We start from the raw sequence: 24,394 nt of genomic DNA, 5'->3' as shown, positions 1-24,394 counted from the left end.
CACAGGGCACCATCCACAGCAGGACAGAGGCAACGAAGAAGGAAAATCTGAGCTTTGAGAGAAAGGAGGGCTGCGCCCACGCCATACCTGCTGCTTCGCTGGACACACTCAAGCCCTTCCCCTGACTGGTCACACCCTCTGTGCCACAGGGAGCCGACCCTCTGTCCGCCGTGTCACTGTGTAACTTACCTAGTCTGTGCCCGTTCCGCAGGTAGAAACGTCTGAGTCGTGTTCTGTGCGTTAGAGCTGCTCGCTTCTCCCGTGCCCACCCCAGGGCCCCCTGGAGCCCACAGCTTGCTGTCATCCATGTGTGCAGGAGAAATACGAAAATTATAGATTACAGATTCTCTGCTGAGAATCCCAGCGCTCACAATAGCTTCTTGGATCCTTTGTTTTGCTCGTATTAAAAAAGCCGAGTGTCATATTTTGCCTAATTGTGCAGAGGTGAAATGGCGGAAGCCATACAAAAGGTGACGAAGTGGGACCACGTGTCCCCACATCACACAGGTCTGCTCAGAGCCCACGGAGGGCTAGGGTCCGGGTGTGAGATGGGGGTGCTGTTTATTTCCTTGTAGCTACAAGAAAACTCCATAAAATGCATGTGGGCTGCCACCACCCCTGCCCGACGTGGACCCCCAGCCACGGAGAAAGTGAGCTCGGCACGAGCAGGAGTGTGTCCCCCGTGGGGGTCTCCAACCACGCAGAGCCCCCGAGGTGGCAGCCTGGAGCCCCGCAGTCTTGGGAGGGAGACCCCGCCAGAATTCTCTCTGAGGCACGTGTCACGTCAGGAACAGCACTTGTTTCCTTAGGGAACGGCTTTTGGAATTGTATTGACATGGGAATCAAAGCCAGTTCTCAGAATGCAGGGCTGGTTTCTGAAATCTGTTTGCTGACGTTCCTGTGGTCCTTGGCGAGGATGTTGGACCCTCAGCTGAGAAACGCTCCCAGCACTGCCGTCCTGGAGGGAGCACGGCCGAAGTCCAAGGACGTGCTGCTGGGCCGCAGGAGAGGCACTGCCAGACAGGCCCACGGAGGCTTCTTGGCCTTCCCTGAGAATGGACCTCGGCCCAGGCCTGTGGAGCCAGCCGCTCAAGGGAAACCAGCTTGCGGACCGGAGTGCGAGAGGAGTCAGGCCCGCCCTGTCCTTCCAGGAGTGTTGAGCGCTCGTGTAGAAAACCCACGTTGTCCACGTCCATCTGTCTCACAGTGGCCTCTTGTGTGGTCGTCACCGACAATAAAAGAAACCCATGGGAAAACGGCCGTGGCTGAGTAGCCAGCTTCCTGCTCGATGTTGTTTTGTGCTGGAGGCTGCCTTGGGCCCCACCCTCCCTTGAAAACCTCCCTTCACTCACCTCTTCCTGGCCAAGAGCAAGCACAGCCCCTGGGCCTCCCAGGTCCAGTGGGCTTAACCCAGACCCACCCCAGCCCTGCTGGCTGTGCGCCATCCCCTCCTGCCCCCTATCTGTCCCACCTCTCTCTCAAGCCCTCACCTGCCTCGTCAGCTCCCCTGCAGTCTCCCCAGGTGTCCAGACTCCAGCCATGTGGTCTGACCACTGCTACTGCCCAGCCCAAGAGCCTCTTCTGAGTCCTGAGTGGCTCCCTGCCTTTGGTCCCTAAGGATCTCTTGTCCACGCTGGCCAAAGAGGTCCTGCTAGACACCAGTCAGCTCTGGCCACAGCCCAGAGGAGAGCTCTGTGGTATATCATTATGCTTAGATGCCACCTCTGGAAGTCTTCTCTGACCCCCGCTTCTGGGTTCTGCCCCTGCTCAGTGCTCCTTGAATGCCCACTCTCCCCAGGCCTCCCCAGAAGGTGTCCCATGGAATGGAGAGTGCTCACTGCCTCCCCAGTTTGAGCAGGAGCTCCCCTGGGAGCAGGGGCTGAGCTGGTCTCATTGGCTTCTGCCATTGTCTTAAATAGACTTGGTACACAGTAAACAGTGGCACTCAATTTATATTTACAGATGAATGAGTTAATGGATGGGTATTTAGGTGGATGGGTAGGTGGATGGATAGATGGGTGGTTGGTGGATGAGTGGATTGATGGATGGATAGAAGGAGGAAATGGAGAAAGGAGCGAGGGAAGAGGGATAGAAAATGGATGGATGGGTGTGTAGACAATGGACAGATGACGGAGGGATGGATGAATGGATGGATGGAGGGCTCGTGAGCAAGTGGTTAGATAGATAGACGGATGATGAATGTGTAAGTGGAGGAATGGTGGATGGATGGATGGGTGAGTGGACGGATGAGTGGATGGATGGATGGATGGACGGGTAGATGGATGGGTGGATGGATGGGTAGATGGATGGATGGATGGATGGAGGGCTCATGAGCAAGTGGTTAGATTGATAGACGGATGATGAATGTGAAGGTGGAGGAATGGTGGATGGATGGATGGGTGAGTGGACGGATGAGTGGATGGATGGGTGGATGGATGGATGGGTGGATGGATAATAGGTGGATGGATGGGTGGATGGATGGATGGAGGGCTCATGAGCAAGTGGTTAGATTGATAGATGGATGAATGTATAAGTGGAGGAATGGTGGATGGATGGATGGGTGAGTGGACGGATGAGTGGATGGATGGGTAGATGGATGGGTGGATGAATGGATGGATGGATGGATGGATGGGTGGATGGATAATAGGTGGATGGATGGATTAGATGGATGGTTGGATGGATGGATGGATGGATGGATGGGTGTGTGGGCGGGTGGATGGGTGGATGGGTAGATGGATGGGTGGATGGATGGGTGGATGGGTGGATGGATGGGTGGGTGGATGGATAATAGGTGGATGGATGGATGGATTGGATGGTTGGATGGATGGATGGATGGATGGATGGGTGTGTGGGCGGGTGGATGGGTGGGTGGATGGAGGGCTCATGAGCAAGTGGTTAGATTGATAGATGGATGATGAATGTGTAAGTGGAGGAATGGTGGATGGATGGATGGGTGAGTGGACGGATGAGTGGATGGATGGGTGGATGGATGGATGGGTGGGTGGGTGGGTGGATGGATGGGTGTGTGGGTGGGTGGATGAATGAGTGGATGGATGGGTGGATGGATGGGTGGATGGATGGATGGGTGGGTGGGTGGGTTGATGGGTGAATGGATGAATGGATGGATGGATGGTTGAATGGATGGATGGATGGGTGGATGGATAATAGGTGGATGGATGGACGGATTAGATGGATGGATGGATGGATGGATGGATGGGTGTGTGGGCGGGTGGATGGGTGGATGGATGGATAGATGGATTAGATGGATGGATGAATGGATGGATAGATGGATGGATGGGTAGATGGTGTGTACTTGGGTGGATGGACAGGTAGGCAGATGGGTGGAAACACAGATGGTGGAAAGTCCTGTATTACATCTAAAAGTCTATCATTCTGGTCCAGTCTCACACACCCCAGTGGTGCTAGCCATCTGAATGCTGTGTTCGGCGTCTGTTCTCCAAGGGGAGGTCAGGTTCTTTAATACAAGCGAAACATGTCAATTTTGAAACACCTGAAGAAGTGTTTTCTTTCCACACTAACCTGGTGCAGAAACCAGCTCCCTGGGCAGGAAGAGGCTGCCTGTGCCCTAATTCTGTTGATGGGAGGCCTCGGTCCCTCTGTCTACATTGCACTTTGCCATCAGATTGACACTCTTCACCCAGTGACCTTTAGACACAAAATCTGGGTGTTAAAGCCCAGAAAAGCCATGTGATTTTTCCTTTGAGAGAAGCATTTTAATAAAAGTTTGGCAACAGTGAAATAGGTGATTTGAAGGGTAAATGGATTCCTCCGTAGTTGGCTTTCTTTGGTTTTGCTCCACAACTTCTCCCTTAATCTCTATAGATGCACCTGACCAGCACCTTTACCTGTCTCCTGGTCACTGACAACAGGAAAAGGTCACTTTTTTTGAGACACTTAATTAGCAAGTCCTGTGTTCCGTGGCCCCCTGTGGAAGATGCTGCCACGCCCTGACCTCGGGGGAACTTCCTGCTCCCCTCATCCCCCCAAGGACCCCCAGGGCCCCAACACCACTGACAGAGCCTCCTAGCAGATCGGGGGCCTGCAAACCAACCTCCCACTGAGCACAGGAGGCCCACCCAGAGCTAGGAAAACAAAACCAAAGACTATAGTCCACCTCCCCAGCCCCTGGCCTTAGGTAATGGTGCCCCAGGTGATCCCGGCAGCCCCTGCACTGGGCCACAGCAGACAATTTTTGGTGCCATTACGCAGAATGGGAAACGTTGGACTATGCCAACTTAGTGAGTCTGGCTTGAGTATTTTTCAATTTAACAAAATAGAAAATATCAGAGTCAGTGCACCTAAGAAGGGCAAGGTCTGTTTTGTGAAACGTGTTTCAGGTATGCATCTTACCTGCGTGAGGGAGCGACAGAGAGACAGACAGAGTCAGAAAGTCAGAGACAAAGAGAGACAACAGGGTTGGGGGAGACAGGCCCTTGTAGGTCAAGGTCAAAGGCCTGGGGGCCCCACCCTGGGTAGGGCAGCGACCACCCCAGTCTGCCCGGTACCTCCAGAATGGCCTAGTCCCCAGCCCCCTGGGGCCCCACTGCGTCCCCCTGCACAGGCTGGCTTCCATTTACTTAACAAAACTTAAAACTCAAGTCAGTATTGACTCTGTGCTGAAGATATTTACCTAGAATTGAATAATTCTACTTATTCCAGAAACTAAGTTCTCCTTTGCTTCAAGTTATTTGTTGTGTAGACGAAGGATTCTGTGGGATAGGACGTTTCTCTGGGTTAAAACCCGCCTGGTGTCTGTATTTACGCAGCAGCGCAGTCGGCCAGCTCCTTCCCACTGGGATCAGAGGTTAATATTTGGAGCAGCTTTTCAATAAATGTATTCAAAGATGGTGTTACGACCCATCAGCTATTAAATGCTCTGATATCTTTAAAGCCTTGTTCACACAGAGAAACTAAATGTAAATTCTGAAATGTTCTATTACACCAGAAATGATCACCTTGAAAGCTTAGAGGTCCAGCCCCGAAGGCGGTGAATGAGAAGCGGCCCGGAGGCTGACCCTGGCCTCCACCTCTGGTGATGATGCCGGGCTAGGCTCACCCTTTATCTCCCGGGTGGGGACTTCAGCTGTCTGAGTGAGGACGAAGTGGGAGAAGGAGGCAAGGGCAGGGCTGGCCTGACTGTCCAGGTGAATAACGGGCCCTGCCGCTGCCTGGGTCCTCACTGTCCACCTGTTTGCCCACCTGTTATAGGTGCCTCCCTCTGCCCACCTGGGTGGCTATCGAAAGGATTAAAGTGTTAAAATGTGGAAAGTGCTGAGAAGTCCTGGATGAGTGTGGCTGGTGGTGTTTCCGTCTGCTCTTAGCGGTATCTCAGACAGAGAGCTGACATTTTCTAATATGCTTGCTGGTTATGGCTGGCATGTAGAAAAGTTGTTTATAATCCAGTTAATAGTTGTTTTTATGGCTCTATCTGACTTTGGAAATGCAACTTTATTTGAACCCCTAAGTCGTCCGTTCCTTCGCTCTCTGACCACAGCACCATTACCTGTGGGCGCGTTGGGACGCCCGTCACTCTGGCGCGCCCCCTGCTGGCATGGCCCGGGTACGCCTCCCTGCAGGCATCCACGGTGCCGACGTGGATACAGGGACAGGGCTTTGGGGATGTGGGCGCAGCCTTGGCCGGGAGATGCTCTGCCCGTGCAGTGAAGTGTCCATAGCAGCCGACGAGGACCGGGAAGGAAGTGCCTCTTGGGCAGGAAGGAGGGAGTGGATAACGCCAGTGAGGGTGGGCACTCACGGGTCTGAGGCACACCCCCCCGGCTCCCGTGGGCCCCGCTCTGAGAACCTTGTAGATGCAGGGCCCGTTACACTCAGCAGACCGAGGGCAGCGCTCACAGCCCCTCCTCCAAGTCACCATCCCCTTGCACCGCGTCTGACTGACAGGGTGTGACTTTGGGTGAGTTGGGAGGGCCTGGCCGCGGCCTCCAGCCCTGCGCTGCCCTGCGAGGCCTCTGGGTCCAGGTCTAGAAGTCAGGCTTTAAATACCTGCTCTCTGTGCTGAGGCTCTTCAGCTGGGAAAAAGTCTTAGACCTCCTCTTCTCTGATGGAAAAACACATCCCTGCGTTTGGGCTCATATCAGGAAACTCTTCCTTGTTTTAGCAAAACAACAGACTTTCACCAAAAACAAAAAAAAATGCTTTGAAATTAAAACGGCACAAAATGAGATTCAAGCTGACAGGCAGGACTGGGAGATTCCAGGGAGCACGAGGGCAGATTAGAGCCTCAGACGAGTCCCGAGGCCCCTCCCACAGGCCTGTCGCCCCCGACCAGGAACAAACAGGGCAGGGGGGAGGGAACACTGGGAACGCCCCTCCCTCCGCCCCCGCCCCCGCCCGCAAACGCCCTGCTCGTCTCTGAGTGTCCTACCGACCACCGTCTGGTCCCTTGGGTCCCTGAGCGGCTTCTCCGTCCTACTCATGTCGACCAGACGCCGATGCACGTGTGCACTGGCCTCGCTGGGGCATCTTCTCTGCTATCCCCGCCCCAGGAGGGTGTGGCCCATGCACCCAGGCTGCCCCACCAAAGCCTCCACCTCCACCCCAGGCCCCGCCAGCGACCCTGTCTCCAGGCGCCATTGGAGGAAACGAGCCCGAATGGGGACGTGTGACCCTTGCCCTGTGGCCTCTCCCCTGCCCCATGCCGCAGGCCTCCTCTGCTCTGAGGGGTCTGGCTGCCCCGCCTCCCAGAGCTCACGCCCTCGGGAGTAGCCTCCGGCCAGCAGCCAGCAAAACCAAGTCCGGCCTGTGGCCACAAGAGCAACCTGGGGGCTTACACACAGTCCTTCCCCGTCGGGCCTCAGACAGGCCGCGGCCCGAGACCCTCTCCTGCCCGGCCCCCAGCCTCCCGTCACAGCAATGGACAGACTGGCAGACCAGTGGCTGAGCAGGCCAGGGCATGAGGCCCCCATAGCTCAGGGGAGGCCAGGAGGGCTCCGAGTCCCCTGGGCTGGAACAGGACGGCAAAGCGTTCGAGGGGCCCCTCGATGGCCCACCGCCTTTCCTGCATTCGGGTTTGGGCGCCAGCTGGGTCCTGCGTGCATGTGAGCCCCTGGCCAGGAGGACTCAGCACTCAGTGTGGACGCGTTGAGTCGGGGCTGAAGAAAGATGGAGGCCCTGAAGGAGAGCTGGGGCCCGCAGCTTGGACGCCGGCCCCCGGGGTTTCCAGGACTCCACCCCACTTCTTGTCCAGTTAGGGCTGCCCTTGTGCCCCCAAATTCGTGTTGAAGTCCTAACCCCCAGTACCTGGGAGTGTGACCTTGTTAGAAATGGGGTCTTTGTGAATAGATGTGGTTAAGATGAGGGCACACTGCAGGAGGCCAGGCCCTGATCCAGTAGGACTGGTGTCCTTGTAGAAACAGGACATTCGGAGACAGACACATTCAGGGAGACGCCATGTGAAGACGGGGCAGAGATGGGGCGATGCTTCTACAGGACGCCAGCAGAGCAGAGACGCTGGAGGGGCCTGGACCAGATTCTCCCTCGGCCTTAGAAGAAACCAGCCCCACTGACACACTGACCTCAGACTTCCGGCCGCTGAACAGGGGTCACGGCAGCCCCGGGACACTCACACCTCCCCTCCCTCATTTTTCTGTCCAGTGAACACACACGACATCCTACTAGTGCCAGGCACCTGGGAGGTGCTGCCGAGACAACGGGGCCCCAGACAGGCCTGGCCATGTGCTGGGGTCCACAGCTCACCGGGGAGACTCTCAGCCTAACAAACACAGCAAATGCACTGACGCTGATGCACAAAGAGGCCCCAGAGCCCCAGGGTCCCAGCACAGCAGGCGGGATGCAGAAGAGATGCTTCAGTGGCAGCTGCAATGATCTGATGAGCTCATGGGGACGCGGGAGAGGAGAGGGCCGAGGCCCCGAGCGGGGCTGACATGGGGCGGGTGTGGCCGCACAGCCCCTCCCTGCCGCTCTGTGAGTCCCACCAGAAACACACAGACAGGGGTGGGAGAGGCAAGGGCCGTGCTTCCCGGCCTGCAGGTCATAACCATCAGTGGGTGGAGGATCCAACACAAGGGTGGCAACTCTTTCTTTTAATAAATTAGAAAGCACCACGTGTCCTGTACGTTACAAGGGTAAGAATTGTTTCCGGAGAATTTTGTTCAGTTCCTTATACTCAGGTTACGCGTGCCCTGGGCTGAGTAGACTGCTTCCTGTCTGATGCTGCGAATGCCCACCAGGAACCAGATGCACACGATTGATCCACACCTCGATGTCCGGCCCAGGACGGAGGAGGCACCTGGGTGCCAAGACGGCCCCAATGCCTTCCACAGCGGGCAGAGCCAGGGGTCTGGAGCCAGACCGCCAGCCTCTTCCTGAGCGACGGCCGCAGGACAGAGCCTGGGAGCCGGATCCCAAAACCTCACGTGCCAACAGATGCCAGCTGTGCATGCCCTATGCTGGCGGTCCCCATCTAACGCTGCACAGGACCCCAGCTCCCACCCGCTGCCCATCCTGGAAAGCGCATGATGGCCCAGGGAAAAGAGGATTCCCACCAACGTGACTGGTGTCGTGGTCGAGAAAGCACGTCACACGGTCAAGGGAGTGATGTAGGTGCGCTCGTGCCAGTGCACGCGTGAGTGTGCACGTGTGTGTAGATGTGTGCTCGTGTGAGCATGTGCACGCGTGTGGGGTATGTGTGTGCACTCACCCACACACACCATCGTGGTGCCGGGCTAGGGGTGGAAGGTGCCTGGATCTCTTCCCCAAGTGACTCGGGGAACAGAAGCCAGAGAGGAGCCCAGGGATGCACAACAGTCACTGGACGGTGAGATCCAGGGGAAAGCAGGGGTCGATGAAGGCGAGGGAGGCATGGCCAGCCCTCCAGGTATCACAGCAATCTGGGCCCAGGCCGGGGGGCAGCCGAGGAGCGGGTGCTGGGAGCACCAGAGGCGCTGCCCTCTGCACCCAGTCCAGCCGGTGCCCACCTGAGGCCGCATCGGGACTCTGCTCTGCATCTCCCTCTCTGCCACCCTGCGAGGGGCTCCCCACTGCTCCCTGTGCCCCGCTGGAAGCTGGAGGACCAGTTGCATGTCCACGTGCTCCACAAGGTAGGTGTGTCCCAAAACGCGAGTCTGCACAGGACGTGCTAACGAGGAAGGGGCACCACGAAGCTTCCACAGGTCCCACCCACGGCGCCAGGCCACAGCGGACTGAGGCTGCCTCTGCAGAGCTGCCCACCAGGGCTGGCCATCCAGATGGCCACTTCTGACCGCTGGCCAGGCTGCTGACCACTCGTCCCACACAGGAGGAGCTGCATCTGCCCCTGGGCACCACCCCCGTCATCCTCCCCCTGGTTCTCACGGGAGTGATGCTAAGCCGTTGCCTCACTCGTGGGGTGAGTTTAATTAAAACTGAATGAGCTGGGTGACCAGGTGCAGATAAAGTACAAACATGCCAGGCCCAGCCACCGGCCTGGTGCCCAGCTCGTACTCCTGTCCAGCCAGACGGGGGCCAGCCCTTCCCTGGCCCAGGCCTGAGTGTCCCCACGCCCCTTCCTCTCCAGCCCTGCATGCCACTCCTCCCTCAGCCCCCCTAACTGGGCTCACCAACCGTCCACTGGACCTAGGGTGTGTCAGTCCAGCCTGTGTGGGTGGACAGATGGACACCTGACCTCAGCCCAGCCCGGGTCACTGGAAGAGGGTGTTTTGACTGAGAACTGTAAGACATAGAACTGTGCCCTAGTTAGGGCGTTTGTTTTGCCCAGAGATGATTGAGCCATCCTGAAATTGCTCTGTATTTATTCTAGAATTGGGCAAGCAGGCAAACGCGTAGGTAATCAGAACGGCTGCACAATTTGCACGTTCTGTTCAAAATGAGAACGCGGGGCCCTTGTTCAAAACTCGTTCAGAATTTCAGGACGGCAACAGCAAAGCCGTGAACCAAGCCCCTCCAAGCGTGAGGCCCTGGACAATGCGAGTGTGGGCTGGAGGAAGGAGCCGCAGGTCAGCAGGGGAAGCGGGGAGTGAGGCTGCCACCCCAGGTGGGAGTCCGCACGCACTCAGGACTGTAACACAGACATGGGTGTGGACACGCACGGCCAGGCAGGTGGGCAGAGACCTGGGCACAGGTGTGTGTGGAAGCACATTCTGAGCTCTGGTCTCAGACACCACAGCACCCAGGTGGGCACGGAGCCCCCTCTGAGCCCAGACCACTGTTCCGAAGATCCCTCTCCTGCCAGAGGCATCAGGGCACCCTGGAGAAACCTCTGATTCCAGAGCTCAGGCCCGGAAAGCGCCAGCGAGCCTGGAGTGTCAAAGGGAGGACACAAAGGGGGGCCCATGGGAAGGACAGAGCCACCCCGCAGGGCTCCTGAAGGCCAAACCCGGGACAAGCTGACCAAAGAAAAACAATGATGAGACTCCTGCCTCAGCCCAGGCTGCCCTGACAAACACCACAGATGGGTGTTCAAACAACAGGCAGATTTCTCACGGCCCCGGAGGCCCCAGGCCACGGGGCTGCAGGGTCCTCACGCAGTGGACACGGACACCAGTCCCACCACAGGCCCCACTGCACGGGCGCGTCTGAACCCAATGACCTCCAAGGCCCACCTCCCCGTACCTCCCACGGCGGGGTCGGGGCTTCAACACACGGACTTGGGACACACAGATGTGCAGCCCGTCACACCAGCTAGGAAAACAAATGCCCAGACAAGGAGGAGAAGCTGAATTATGGTTCATAAACGCAGAAGGGCCAATGGACTCAGAATGGCCACTCAGCAAACACCACAGTGATCACTGTTTTAGGCCAGAAGCATCAAGGGCTGTAAAAATTGGTCGGAAAATTATGATGAGAATTGAGATGGTCTCCCCACGAGACAGTGGATGGAGACGCAGCAGGTTCACAATGGAGCAGACCACGTGCCGTGCACACGTGGACAAGAGGCCCCCGGAAGGGACCAGTGCCGCCCCTGTGGGTTCCCGCTCAGGGGCGCCTCCTCAGCGTGGCCGCAAGTCAGCAGCAGACAAGCCCCAGCTGACAGGCCTAGCTGGGGCCAGTGACCCCCAGACGTACAAGAATGAGGCGCTGCGCCCTTGGAGGAGACCCAGGAGACATGGCGACTAAACGCCATGCGTGTCCTGCAGTGGGTCCTGCTCAGGAAAAGACATTCAGATGAGGCCACGTTGCACCGGTGTCAACAGTGCTCACGGAGCGGGGTCAGCGTTCCCTTCCCAGCCGTGAGCAGGGCACGGCGGCGATGGAGTCGTTGGCTCCGGGGGTGCAGCTGCAGGACACGCCGGAATGCCCTGTGTGGTTTTGGTCCCTTTTTATGAGTCCAAAGTCATTTCCAAACCAACAGTTAGAATGTGACCCTAAAGTAAACGACGTTCCTTTGTCCTTGGCATATACCTCACTGACATACAGTGTGAGCGCTGTGCTCGAAGGCGGTTTGGAAAAATCCTTCGATTTGTGTGGTTACGTAACCGCCGCTTTGACCCACGGCTGTGCCCGCGTGGAATGGCGCCTCCCCAAGTTCATGTCCACCCAGACCCAGAACAGGCCCTTATTTGACGTAGGGTCTCCGCAGAAGTGGGTGGCCAGGACGAGGCTGTACCGGGTGGCACGGGCCCAGTCCAGCGCAGGTGTCCCGTAAGAAGAGGGTGGGCACGCAGAGGGGAGCCGTGGGAACAGGAGGGTGGCCCCCGCCCAGGGACCCGGCCCCGAGCTGCCAGAGCGGGGCAGGTTCTCCCCGGGCCTCAGCAGGAACCACCGTCTGGCACCTGCTCCCAGACAAGAGACAATAAACCTCTGTCATTTTAGATCCTGCAGTTTGCGAGCTCGCTGGGCAGCCCCAGGCGCTTGTTCCCGTCGCCTGTTTCTTTTCTCGCACATGCGGGATCTTAGTTCCCTGGCCAGGGATCGAACCGGTGTCCCCTGCAGTCCTGCAGTGGAAGCACGCAGTCCTAACCACTGGACAGCCAGGGAATTCCCAGCGGTTGCCCGTTTCTTTGTTTCTAACGTCATGATATTATTCCATGTGTGGGAACTCCATGCCCTCAAGTGAGAAGACGAAGCCGATTCACCCGAGGTTGGCCGTCCTCAACCCCGACGGCTAGATCAGTGCTTCCATCATTATAGTGTCGTACAGAGCATCCACCGCCCTAGAAGTCCTCTGTGCTCTGTCTGTTCATCCCTCCCCACAACCCCTGGCGACCACTGATTCTTTTACTGCATCTATAGTTTTATCTTTTCCAGAATATCATACATTTGGAATCACACAGTCTGTAGCCTTTTCAGATTGGCTTCCCTCACTTGATAATATGTATTTAAGGTCCCCAGTGTCTCTTCACAGCTTGATAGCTCACTTCTTTTCAGTGTCTGATGTATCACAGTTTATTTATCCCGTAACCTACTAAAGGACACTTTGGTGGTTTCCAAGTTTTGGCAGTTATGAATAAAGCTGCTACAAACATCCATATGCACGTTTTTGTGTGGACGTAAGTTTTCACCTCCTTTGGGTAAATAGCACAAAGTGTGATTGCTGGGTCGTATGGTAAGAGTAGGCTTAAATTTGTAAAAAGCTGCCCAACTGTCTTCCGAAGTGTCTGTACCATGTTGCGCTCCCACCGGCAGTGAATGAGCATTCCTGTTGCTCCACATCCTTGTCAGCACTTGGTGCTGTCAGTGTTCTGGATGTCTGCCATCCTCATAGGTATGTGATGGTGTCTCACTGTTGCTTTAACTTGCACATAGGATGTGAAGCAGCTTTTCATATGTGACTCTGCCATCTGTGTATCCTCTTTGGCAAGGTGTATACTCAGATCTTTTCCAATTTTTTAAATGGGGTTGCTGGTTTCGTCATTACGGAGTGTACGGAGTTCTCTGTATCTGTTGGATAATTAGTCCTTCATCAGATGTGTGTTTGCAAATATTTCCTCCCCATCTGCGACTCTTTTCATTCTCTTAGCTTTCACAGACACTTCATTAGTTTCAATGAATCCCAACTTGTCAATTCTTTCTTTCATAGATCATACTTCTGGTGTTGTGTCTAAAAACTCATCTCCAAACCTGAGGTCATGTAGGTTTCTCCCGTCTTATCCTCTGGGAGTTTCATAGTTTTGCAGTTTCATTTTAGGTCCCTGATCCATTTTGAGTTGATTTTTGTGATGGGTGTGAGGTCTCGATTCATCTTCTGTGTGGACGTCAGTTGTTCCAGTACCCTTTTTTGAAGAGACTGTCTCTGCTCCGTTGCGTTGTCTTTGTCAAAGATCAGTGACCACATTTATAGGGTCTGTTTCTGCGCTCTGTTCTGTCCGTTGATCTATATGTCTATTCTGTCCCCGACACCGCACTGTCTCAGTTTCTGCAGCTTCACAGTAAGTCCTGGAGTCGGGTGACGTCCGTCCTCCAACTCAGTTCTTCTCCTTCAATGTTGCCTTGGCTGTTCTGGGTCTTTTACCTCCTCTCCATGTTAATTTGAGAATCATTTTCTTGATATTCACTTACAATAACTTGCTGGGATTTTGATTGGGTACATCTCATTTTAAATGGTTAAACTTACTGATCTTTTATTTGCTCTTCTGAATTGTAAACTGTAACTAGAAAGGCTTTTCTCCCCTGTGTTTTCCTCTAGAACTTAACATTTCATTTTTTTGTCTTTATATCTCTGGTCCTTCAGGGGTTATTCTGGTGTAGAGTATGAGCTAAGCATTCAGCTTTATCCTTGTCTAATGGCTACCCAGTTGTCCCAAGAATTTTTTTTTTTTTTTTTTTTTTTGTGGTACACGGGCCTCTCACTGTTGTGGCCTCTCCCGTTGCAGAGCACAGGCTCCGGACACGCAGGCTCAGCGGCCATGGCTCACAGGCCCAGCCGCTCCGCGGCATGTGGGATCCTCCCGGACCAGGGCACGAACCCATGTCCCCTGCATCGGCAGGCAGACTCTCAACCACTGCACCACCAGGGAAGCCCTGTCCCAAGAATATTGTTTTCAAAAGTCCATCTTCTCCCACCTTTACCATAGGCCAAATGTCTATGTGCATCTGATTCTATACCTCCTATTCTACTGGTCTGCTGTCCAAAAACTGAAATTTCAAATATTCAGACCAATAGAAGAATTTTCAAGAATGAATGACGAAAACCCTCATCTCCATCCACCTGGGCACAAGAAGGCGCCGAGAATTGCCTCCAGGGCATCCTCGGCTGCTGTCGCCCCTCGGGTGGCACACGTTCTGTGGTCACAATTCCCTCGGCTGTCGTAGAGGATGTTCACTGGCTGTCCGTGAGTCCCAGTCTTGCTGACCTTGGTGCCTGCCTTTTATAACAAACAGTTTCCCGTCCCCTCTTGCTCTGCCGAAATGAAAGTCAGGGTCAGTGTTACCTACTTGTACGTATCATTTCAGAAAAATTAATGTAACAGCCTGTCATAAAGGTGCAGGGGGTGACTAAGTTTGCACGTGCAAACAGGTACTTTGGTACCTAGATGCACAGATGCCTCTCCTGGAAGGCAAGGTATTAGAACCAGTGTCCCCATCGTGGTGCTGTGGGGCTGCAGCCGCGGTGAGGGCAGGTGACACGAGTGCCCTGTTGTCCAGAGTGACGGCCACTACCTGCTTGTTCTCTACAGAGCCAAGCGCCATCCTCCCCGACCACCTTATTGCAAATTCCTAGAAAGATCAGACTTGTTAAAATCACGCAAAAATTATGTGTTTATATGTAAATAATCAGAATCTGGGCTCAAGCTTTCCACCGGGTGTCCAGCAAGACCTTGCAAACCTCTCACACAGGGCCAGGGCCTCCTAACGACCAGGCACAAGGCGACCAGCCAAAGGCCCACAGTGTCCAGAGCAGCCCTTGGGCCTGGTCCCTCCCGGCTGGGGGCACCGGGTCACAGGTGAAGACAGAGGGAGGACAATGACAACGGCAGTGGGGGAATCTACGTAACTGGCTTCCTGGACCCATGGCCACGCGGCACCACCGTCCAGCAGCTGCCTGTGCGCGAGGCCCAGCTGCCTCCTTCAGCCCTCGGCCCCCGTCAGAGGCCGTGGTCGTCACCAACTTGCCCATCCAACACCGGCTTTGACGCTGGACAGAGGCGGAGAGAGCTGGCTGGACGTGTTAATTCCTGCCCGGGGTCTGTCTGACTCAGGCCTCTCCTCACCGAGATGACGACCCGGATGGCTGAGCAAGGCGGGCTTCCACCCTGAAGGGCGATGAACGGACCCTGCCTTCCCCTGGGTAGATAATCCCAGCCCCCACCCTGCCAGCCTCCGACCCTCCCTCCCTGACTCCCCCCCAGTCCCCTGCGGGGTGACGGGGGGTCCTGGCCGCGTTGCACCCCAGGGCAGCGGTCTCCTCGCGGCGCCGAGCGGCTGGCCTTCTCTGCCGACTCCCCGTGTCCTCCTCTTCCCTCTGCTCTCCTCCCTCTGCCTCAGGACCTTCCACATCCAGACGCTTGGTCTCGACCTCCTGTCCCCGGAGCCATCACCTTCCACCCACCTCGCCCCACGTGGCCTCCTCTCTCTGGCTGTCCTTCCAGTCCTCTGGAGTCATTCATCCCATCACTGCCACCCCAGCCATCGGTCGGGCTGGTGTCACGCCCCCTTCCCCCGATGCAGACCCCGCGTTTTGGGCCTGAGCCCCTCCTTCCATGCAGCCAGCCCTCCCTCACCTGACAGCCCAGCCACACTGCACTCAAGGCTCCAAACGCACCCAAACCCAGCAGCAACTGTGCCCCCAACGTCACCCACCTCTCAAACCCGTGAGGAGCTCCCATCCGCCCGCTCCTATTGCCACCTCAGACCGTGGGCCCCCGAGCCCCCGTGCCTGGTGAGAATGGGGTCCTGGAGGGCGCCCTGCCCTCTCCACCTGCTGCGGATGTGCGGTCCCTGCTCTGCGGAGGCCTCGGTGCCCTGTGCTCTGCAGCCCTGCTCGGCGGATCCCCAGAGCTTTGGCCTCTGCATCTCCCTCCAAGGCGGCACCCCGCCACCCCGAAGTGGCACCTGCAGTTGCCCCGCGGGCCGCCCGCCCCTCCTTGTCCGCTCCCCCATTCCCAGGACTCGCCACTGCAGGTGTCCTCCTCCTTCGGGTTTGCATGTCGGGGACTGCGCGGCAGCCTCGGGTGACAACACACCCACCGTCGTCAGGGGCCCGGGAGGATGCAGCCATGGCCAGGGCTGTGCCCCCCTCCGAGGGACTGTGAGGGTCTCCCCAGGGACCCCTGAGGCCATCCCCCCGTCCTTCTCAGCACCTCTCTCTGCAGGTGAACCCTGAGCTGCGGGTTGGCCCCCCGCAGCCACCCTGCCCCTAGGTCATGTGACATCATCCCTGTGCGGGGGAGGGGAGGGAGGGAAGGAGGCAGGAGGCACCATCTTGCTGCAAGTCCCCCCCACCGGCCCCACCCCAGGTCTGCTCTGTGTCCGGGCACCGGTGGTGCCGGGCGATGTTCTGCAGCTGCTGGCTGTGCAGTGCGAGGGTCCCAAGACCACCCTGAGGCTCACTGACTCACTAGGACCCAGCTCAGCAAAACTGACTTATGACTTATGACAGCCAAGCGTCCAGATTACAGCCAGCCAGCGGGGGAGGGGTGTGCAGGAGGGAGACACAAAGGCAGGGACCGGGGGAGCCCAGGCACCCTCCCTCCGAGGAGTCCCGGACGGTGGCAACACACCCAGGATGCCGACGGCCAGGAAGCCTGGCCTGAGCCCTTGAGTCCAGGGTTTTATTTGGTGTGACCACATGGCACGGCTGACCTGAGTCATGTGGCCAGGGAAGCAAGGATGCTCTCATCAGGCCAGACATTCCAGGGCCTTGGAGTCGGGGGGCAAAAGGCCAGACCCTGGGCAGGGCAAACCCTCCGCTGCACAGGCCGGGCCACGGACGTCGGCTGACAGCCTCAGTGTCCGCATCATGCTGGTCCTGGAGAAGCCGCACCGTGGAAATGGTGGTGTGTACGGTCCCGGGCAGATTTTTAGTTAATTCAAGTGGGGACAAGGGACTGGCCAATGGAGCTTCTGCCCTTCTGGAGAAAAGACAGCAAATTCTGAGACACTTAGCTTCACATGAGAAGGAGGGGCCTTGAGTCAGCTTAAAGGGAAGCAAAACTCGAGATCAAATTAACAGAGACGTGAAAACTGGAGGCCACCAGTGAAGAACTGGAAAACCTCAGATCTTAACTCAGGCTGGAAAGAGAGACGTTGAGCAAAGATGTGAAGGAAAAGAAAGCTAACCGTTTAGAACAAGACGACCTGGTGGCCAGAGGAGCATGACCTGGAGCTCCCTGGGGACGTGTCCAGCTGGGAGCAGCTGAAGAGAGTGGCCTCGGAAGCCCATCAGGAGATGTACGGCTGCAGACAGCAAGGACGGCTCCCTAAGTCGCGGTATCCCTCCTCACTCCCGCACCCCGGACAGAACAGGCGATTCTGGAGGCCCAGGGCCCACCTGAAGTCACACGGCTGTGCACCAGCTCGGGTGGATGCGTGACAGGGGTGACTCTCCCGGGGACAGCACCACACAGACACACTCTGTTCAGACAGAAATGTAGTTATTTCACGAGCAGATTGTCTCCTGTCCTCCAAGTCTGGACGCCGTACGGAGGGCTCGCACTTAACGTTTCTGCCCAACCCCCCACCACGGTGAACCGCACGGGGTTTGCCTGAGCAGCTGACGTCATCGGAGACATTTGGGACCCAAAGTCCATGGAGCGAGGGCTGTGCTCACTCTGTGATGAGCTGTGAATGCTGAGCTGACCAGCCCAGCCTGGAAGAAAGCCCTGCTCACAGCTCTAACGAGCTCAGCGTACACAAGGCCCAGCCCGAGACGGGCCAGCGGGAGAGGCCGGGCGGGGACACCGTGCGGGACGCCATCCGCCCCCAGGAGACCGGCCCCGGCCGTCCAGGTCTGAGCACGGGGCCCGGCCTCTCTGTGCCCACCCCACTCCCGCCTGGCCCTCGCCTGCGCTGGGGCGGCCTCTCTGGACTCAGCCCCGGCTCCCCGTGTGCACCCGGTGGTGGGTGTCAGCTGCACCTGCGGCAGGTGTGCAGAGCCTCTGTGCCCTCTCCTGGGAGGGATCCGCACCCTCGCAGCGGGGTCTCCACGTGGAAGATCCAGGGCTGTCGATTTTTCTCTCAGTCCAGGGGGTAGTTACAGCAACAGTCAGGGCCCAGGGCTGGAGCTCAGACAGAGACATCAGAGCACAAGGGAAGCAGGACAGAGGTCCAGACGTGGCCGTGTCAGATTGGCCTCTTCCTGCCATGAAGAGCTATTTCCTGAAGGTTTGTGGCCTTCAGGAGCTGTTTGGCTCCCCACATGCTCCAGAGAAGAGAATCTATTGTTTATTCAAAACCACGTTTCCAGTACTGACACGGAGTCATCTTAGAAGCTCTGCAGGAAGGCTAGCCCAGCTTTTTGTGAGACAATAACAGGGCTGAGTGCTCTAAGGCTGAAACCTGTCATCACATTGATTTTCCTCCTGGAAAGTTGGCCCGTCGATGAGGGTACAGCCGGGGTGGACCACCAGCACCTCACTGCGGGCAGAGGGATCTACGGGTCTACCTCCCGAGCCCCTCAGGACACGACCCACACCAGCCCCCAGCTCAGGCAAGGACAGCGCGTGCTGCCCCTGGGGTGGGGACTGTCCCCTGGGGCCAGGGCCAATCCAGCTGTCAGAGGATCAGAGGGCGTCCAATTCCTGTGAGGCTGAGAGCCGCTTCACCCACTTGTCTGCACCCCTCCCTCCCCGTGCCCCCACACTCCTCCTCGCCGTCTCCTCTAAGCCTCAAAACAGCAGATTTGGGTGACTTCCAGGAGGGTTCGCCATGGAGTTGGAGGACGGGCTGTACGGGATGAACTGTTTCCCTCCAAACTTACATGCTGACGCCCGAACCCCCAGGACCCCAGAATGTCACTGAATTCAGACATAAGGTCTCTAAAGAGGTAATCAAGCTGAAAGGGGTCACCAGGGAGGGCGCTAATCCAATCCGAGCGCTGTCATTGTAAGAAAAAGAGATTAGGACACAGACAGGGACAGATATGAGGGCACAGTGAGGAGATGGCCCTCAAAAAGACCTTGATCTTGGGCCCCCTGCCTCCAGAACTCAGACAAGGGATGTCAGATGCTGAAGCCGCCACGGCAAACCCACACGGGCCCAGAGCCAGACCCTTCTGACCCTCCCTCCAGGCCGGCCAATGCCTCACAGGGCAGCCGTCCAACAAACGATGGTCCGGCGGCCAGGACAACCTAGTAGGACCTGGCTGCTTCTTCGTGCTGGGCTCTGGGCCGCGGGTTTCCAACATCCGCTCTCCTCAACTCTCCGCCAATAGGCGGATTATCCCAATTTCACCAAAGGTAACTCTAGGAGGAGGTACACGTCTCACCTGAAAGCTGAGTCCAGTGTCCAGGACTGACTGGTCACGGCCAGCTTCACTCCGCTAGCTGTGACCACACCTAGGAATACGAGCCAACCCACCCCAGGGGAGAAGGGGCCCAGAGGCCGGCACCCACCCCATTCGGCGCCTCCGAACTGTTCCCGCTGTTTCCACATAGCAGCACCTCACAGTTTCTCTTCACAGGGTTTTATTTTTACTGATAAATAAAGCCTGCAGAGTCACCTCCGACGTGCCAGGATGAATGGGCTCAGGAAACACCCCAAGTTCAGCACAGAATGAGGCTCAGAAGAGCCACAGCTCTGCCCCAACACGGCCAGGTGTCGCTCGTCTTCACAGGGACACCCACGCAAACTCCCGCCATGTCCCAGCACCTCACCTGTCAGACTCTTTGACACTGGACCCCGAAGGCAGAGCGCCAGGAAAGCAGGCACGCTCACACCGGTGGTGAGGATCTGAGCAGTGTGCCGCCGGGGAGGAAACGTGGCTGCACCTGGTGAGGACCCCTGCACCCACCATCTGAATCCACGCCTCCACCTCTCAGAACCTATCTCAGACACACCGTCAAAAGCTATGAGAAATTGTGTATTCAAGGGTATGCATTACAGCCCTAGTCTTCATAACTGAAGGCTGGAAACAACCCAGTTGTCTATCAATATGGAGACCATAAAATAAACTGTGGTACATCCACAAAATAGAGACATGTGTGGCTGTAAAGAGATACAAGGAATACCGTTATTTACTATAGGGCGTTTTCTCCAGATGCAGGAAAAAAAAAAGAATAAAAGACTCAATGGAGGGGCTTCCCTGGTGGCGCAGTGGTTGAGAGTCTGCCTGCCAATGCAGGGGACGTGGGTTCGATCCCTGGTCCAGGAAGATCCCACATGCCACGGAGCAACTAAGCCCATGCACCACAGCTACTGAGCCTGTGCTCCAGAGCTCGCGAGCCACAACTACTGAAGCCCGTGTGTCACAACTACTGAAGCCCACACTCCTAGAGCCCGTGCTCCACAGCAAGAGAAGCCAACACAATGAGAAGCCCACTCACTGCAACTAGAGAAAACCCACGCACAGCAACAAAGACCCAACACAGCCAAAAATAAATAAATAAAACAAATAATTTTTTTAAACTCAGTGGAACTTCTAGAGATGAAAAACATAACATCTAAAATGAAAAATTCACAGGATAAGCTTAATAGCAGTTTGGAAACTGCAAAAATATACCAAGGAGCTTGAATACATAGCTTTAGAAAGTACTCAAACCTAAGCAAGGAGAGGAGATAAAAGCTGAAAAAGTAAACAGCCTCACTGACATTGGGAGAGCAAGCTGTCTAATATACATGTCAACATACATACCCCAAAGAAGAGGCAGACAAAAAGTATTTGAAGAAATCCTGGCTGCAACATTTTAAAGTTTGATGAAGTTCACAAATTGAATAAGTTCAACAGGCCTCACACAGCACAAACAAGGGAAACCGCTACAGCAAACTGCCGAAAACCAGTGACTTTTTATAAAAATTCTAAAAGCAGCCAGAGAAAATAGACAGCCTACATAAAGTGAAACAAAGATAATATAGCTATAACCGCTAACTTCTCATCAGAAACAATGCAGACTGGAAGATAATAAAGCAATATTCTTTAACATGTTGGAAGAAAAAATGCCCATCAACCTAGAATTATACACTTAGTGAAAATCTTTCAAAAAAGTGAAGGCAAATTAAAAAGAGTCTCATACAAGCAATAGTTGAGAGAATTTACCACCAGCAGATTGGCAGAACAAGAAATGCTAACGGAAGTTACTGAGGCTAAAGGAATAAACACCAGCTAGAAGCCAGGGTACGTACACAAGAGCCAAGAGCACAGGTGTATGTACAGAAACAAAATGTATCTTTGCTCATTTTAAATTTACTTAAAATATAGTTGACTGTTTAAAGCAAAAATAACAATGGACTTGATGGCGTACCTGGAAGTGAGGGGGTATGGAGGAGGTTTCTCCCCCCGATGGCAGCCCCCTCCCTTATCCTGGGAACCTGGGTCTGTGGCCTCCATCCAGGGCTGTCCATAGTTATTCATCCTCAGGGGCGTGGTGAGTAGTTCTTGGGCCCAAAAAATAAGATAAAAACTTGGGATCATACCAGGAGTCCGCTCGATTTGGGAATTATCATGAATGAAGTAAAGAAAGGCCTTGGGCAGTGGGGGTGCTCCCTGTGGCCCTGGGCGCAGCAGCAGCTTCCCCTTTCTCCAGGTGACCCCACCCCATGAGGAAACAGCGCAGAACACCCGGCTGTGACGGCCTGTGTGGTGTGTGTGTGAGCACTGGAGTTCTGATCTCACACAGCGCCCGGGGGATGACATTTGAGGGGCCCTGAGAACAAGCCTCACTCTGGAGGAAAGTGATTAGCATTCGAGGGACCCCAACCAAATGCCCACCCTCAACAGTAAGTTCTCCAGATATCACCTACAAACCAGCACCAGGAGGGCCGCTCAGAAACAGGAGCGCTGTTATGAGTAACTTTCCAACACTGAGTATTTTTTGTGAGTGGAAAAGAGAACCCCGTGGGAGCCACATCCTCACCGAGAGGGCTGGGCATCGGACACAGGGCGTGACCTGGAGTCTGGAAGCTGTGTGGGCCCCAAGCTCCCACACACCAAGGCCTTTTCATAGCTCCTGGACGCACAAACAGCGGGACACCCAGCTCTGCAGGACAGCGCTCCTCCCTGCAGGACAGTAACTAGCTGCACCTGGAGCAGAGTTCAAACTGGATCAAAACTCAGTCTGCGAGACTGGGAGAGGGATCTGAAGCTGCACCCCAGAGCCCCTCCCTGAAGCCCGGCTGTGTCCTGGCCTCTGGATGCCGTGAGGTGCCCTGCCCTGGGTACCCCACCCATCCCCTCGTAGGCTCACAAAACCGGAGCTGGCCTTTGTTCCCTGCAGACTAAGAGGCCTAGAGCAGGCCTTCCTCCGCTGCACAGAGTAGAACACCGAGGACAAAGCCGCGGAGCGTGGAGCAGCCCAGCCCTGTGGGTGCTCCCCAAGTGTGGCAGGAGCACAGTGCGTGACAGCTGAGGGCACAGGGCTGGTAAGCCTGCTAAGGAGGATGGATTTTATACTCAGGGTAACAGGAGTCAGCAAAGGGTTTCCAACAGGAGGGCAGGTGTGCCGAACAGGGAGCAGGCTGGAGGGGAAGGTGGAGGTGGGGGTCCAGCTACATGCTATTCCAATGGCTGAAGCCAACATGGCCACAAGATGCTACAGGGGAGGGCGAGTACATGAGGGTGCAAGAGGCAGGGAAAAGTCTCCGATGCCCCTAAGTCTCTGACCCATATACCAGGGGGGTGACCCAGAGCCACCGCTGCACTCCGCCCCGATGCCTTGCTCCTGGAAGGCCTCCATCCCTCCACCGTCTCTGCAGCAGCAAATCGCTCTCCCATCTACTCAGCGAGCCCCCACCCCCTTCTCTGACGCCCCGAGCAATTTATTGGGTCTTTAACAGCAGCTACTGTTTCTATAAATGCTTAGCAATGTTTTTGATTGTGAGACAGAAGGAAAAGAGGAGAGAAGTGGATGTGAACGCGAATGAGGATGGAGCATTCTCCATCACAGAGGGCCGGCCACTGGGCATGGGAGGCTCCAATGAATCAAAGGTCCTGATTCCACGGACTCTTTAATGCAAACAGGAAGAGCACGTGCCCTTCCAGGGGCCAACTGGGCAGCTTTCAACAGGAAAACATGAGCACCATCAAGCCTGGACAAGGGGAATGAGTTCCCTCACTCCCTGGAGCCCCAGCTGAGCTCTCCCTCTAGCGGGCGGGCGGCTGGCCCTAAGGGGAGCTACTGAGGATCCGGTCCAGTCCTCAGCAGCCTCGGCTCCTGAGAGGCACTGGAGGGTGATTTAAAAAAAAAAAACAAAAAACTCCACATATTGAGATATAGGGAAGTCGTTCTGGCTTATATATGAGTTAACTTGAATTTGATGCTAACTAAAATAGCCTGTTTGTGGCCTATCAAACATACATTGTACATCTGCTTTAATTATTAGAAAAAAAGGACACATTGACCAGAAGTAAAGAATGTCCGTGTTAAAAAGAAAAGATTAAATGGCGCTCTTCCTGGGACGCCAGTGCTGGTCCTCCTTTGATGATAAGAAGCCCTTCCTAGGCGCCCAGGCCATACTGATTCGCTGTGTACGTGCTGACCTGTTCTTTTTATTAAAACCTTGAAGAAATGTTATTTCTGATTTAATGTTCTTTGTTCTGACGAAATATAAAACTGTGCTGAAAATCATGCTTATCCGGAGAGTTTCTCACGGAAACCTGGTAAGCGGGCTTCTGGGCTAGTCCTCAGCTTGGCTCAAATAAAACTTTTCTATTATTATTATAGATTGTTTATCAATTACTTTCGTTGACAAGGGCCTCGGCCTTTCGTTTAGAAATGCTGTGTTCTTTTTCAAAGGCGCCCCTCTGGGGGTTCATATTTAAAGACGACGGAAATCAACACGAAAGGGTCGCTGACTTTAGTGAGTCTATTTCTTTTCGCTTCCATTTTTCACGTTGACATAACGCCAGACTCAGAAAGGCTGAGAACAGCGCACACCCCCGCCGCGTCTCCAGCCCGGCTCCTCCGCGTTCACACGCCGCCCCGCCGTTTGGCCCGGGGGCGAGGGTCCCTCCCGCTTCTCCGGTGGGGGCGGCGCTGGGGAGCCCTGCGCCCCGGTCCTCCCGACGCCCCCGCCCCATAGGTGCCCCCGGACCCGCCGAATTCCCAGCGCCCGGATCCCGCGGGGTACGCTGGGAGGACGGCGCAGGCGGGTGACGTCAGCGCCGCGCCACTCACGCAGGCGTGCGCGCGTGCGCGGCGGCGGCGGGACTACGCTTCCCAGGGGGCCGCGCGGCGCACCCACTTCCGGCGGGCGGCGCGGGCCCGGAAGCGGCGCACCGGCGAATCCCGCAGCGACAGGTCGGCGGTGGCGGCGGTGGCGGCGGCGGCGGCGGCGGCGGGCGCGGGAGCATGCGGGGCGGCTG

General features: G+C 55.9%; 1 pseudogene; it reads right to left on the bottom strand.

Moving 5' to 3' along the window:
* Positions 1–927: 927 nt before the first annotated feature.
* LOC132486019 (splicing factor 3A subunit 2-like) lies at positions 928–6,458 on the bottom strand (annotated as a pseudogene).
* Positions 6,459–24,394: the final 17,936 nt, after the last annotated feature.

Source organism: Mesoplodon densirostris, chromosome 3 (assembly GCF_025265405.1).
Source record: "Mesoplodon densirostris isolate mMesDen1 chromosome 3, mMesDen1 primary haplotype, whole genome shotgun sequence".
NCBI lineage: Eukaryota > Metazoa > Chordata > Mammalia > Artiodactyla > Ziphiidae > Mesoplodon > Mesoplodon densirostris.
The sequence above is the reverse complement of the archived record's forward strand: the minus strand, read 5'-3'. Positions and strand labels throughout refer to the sequence as shown.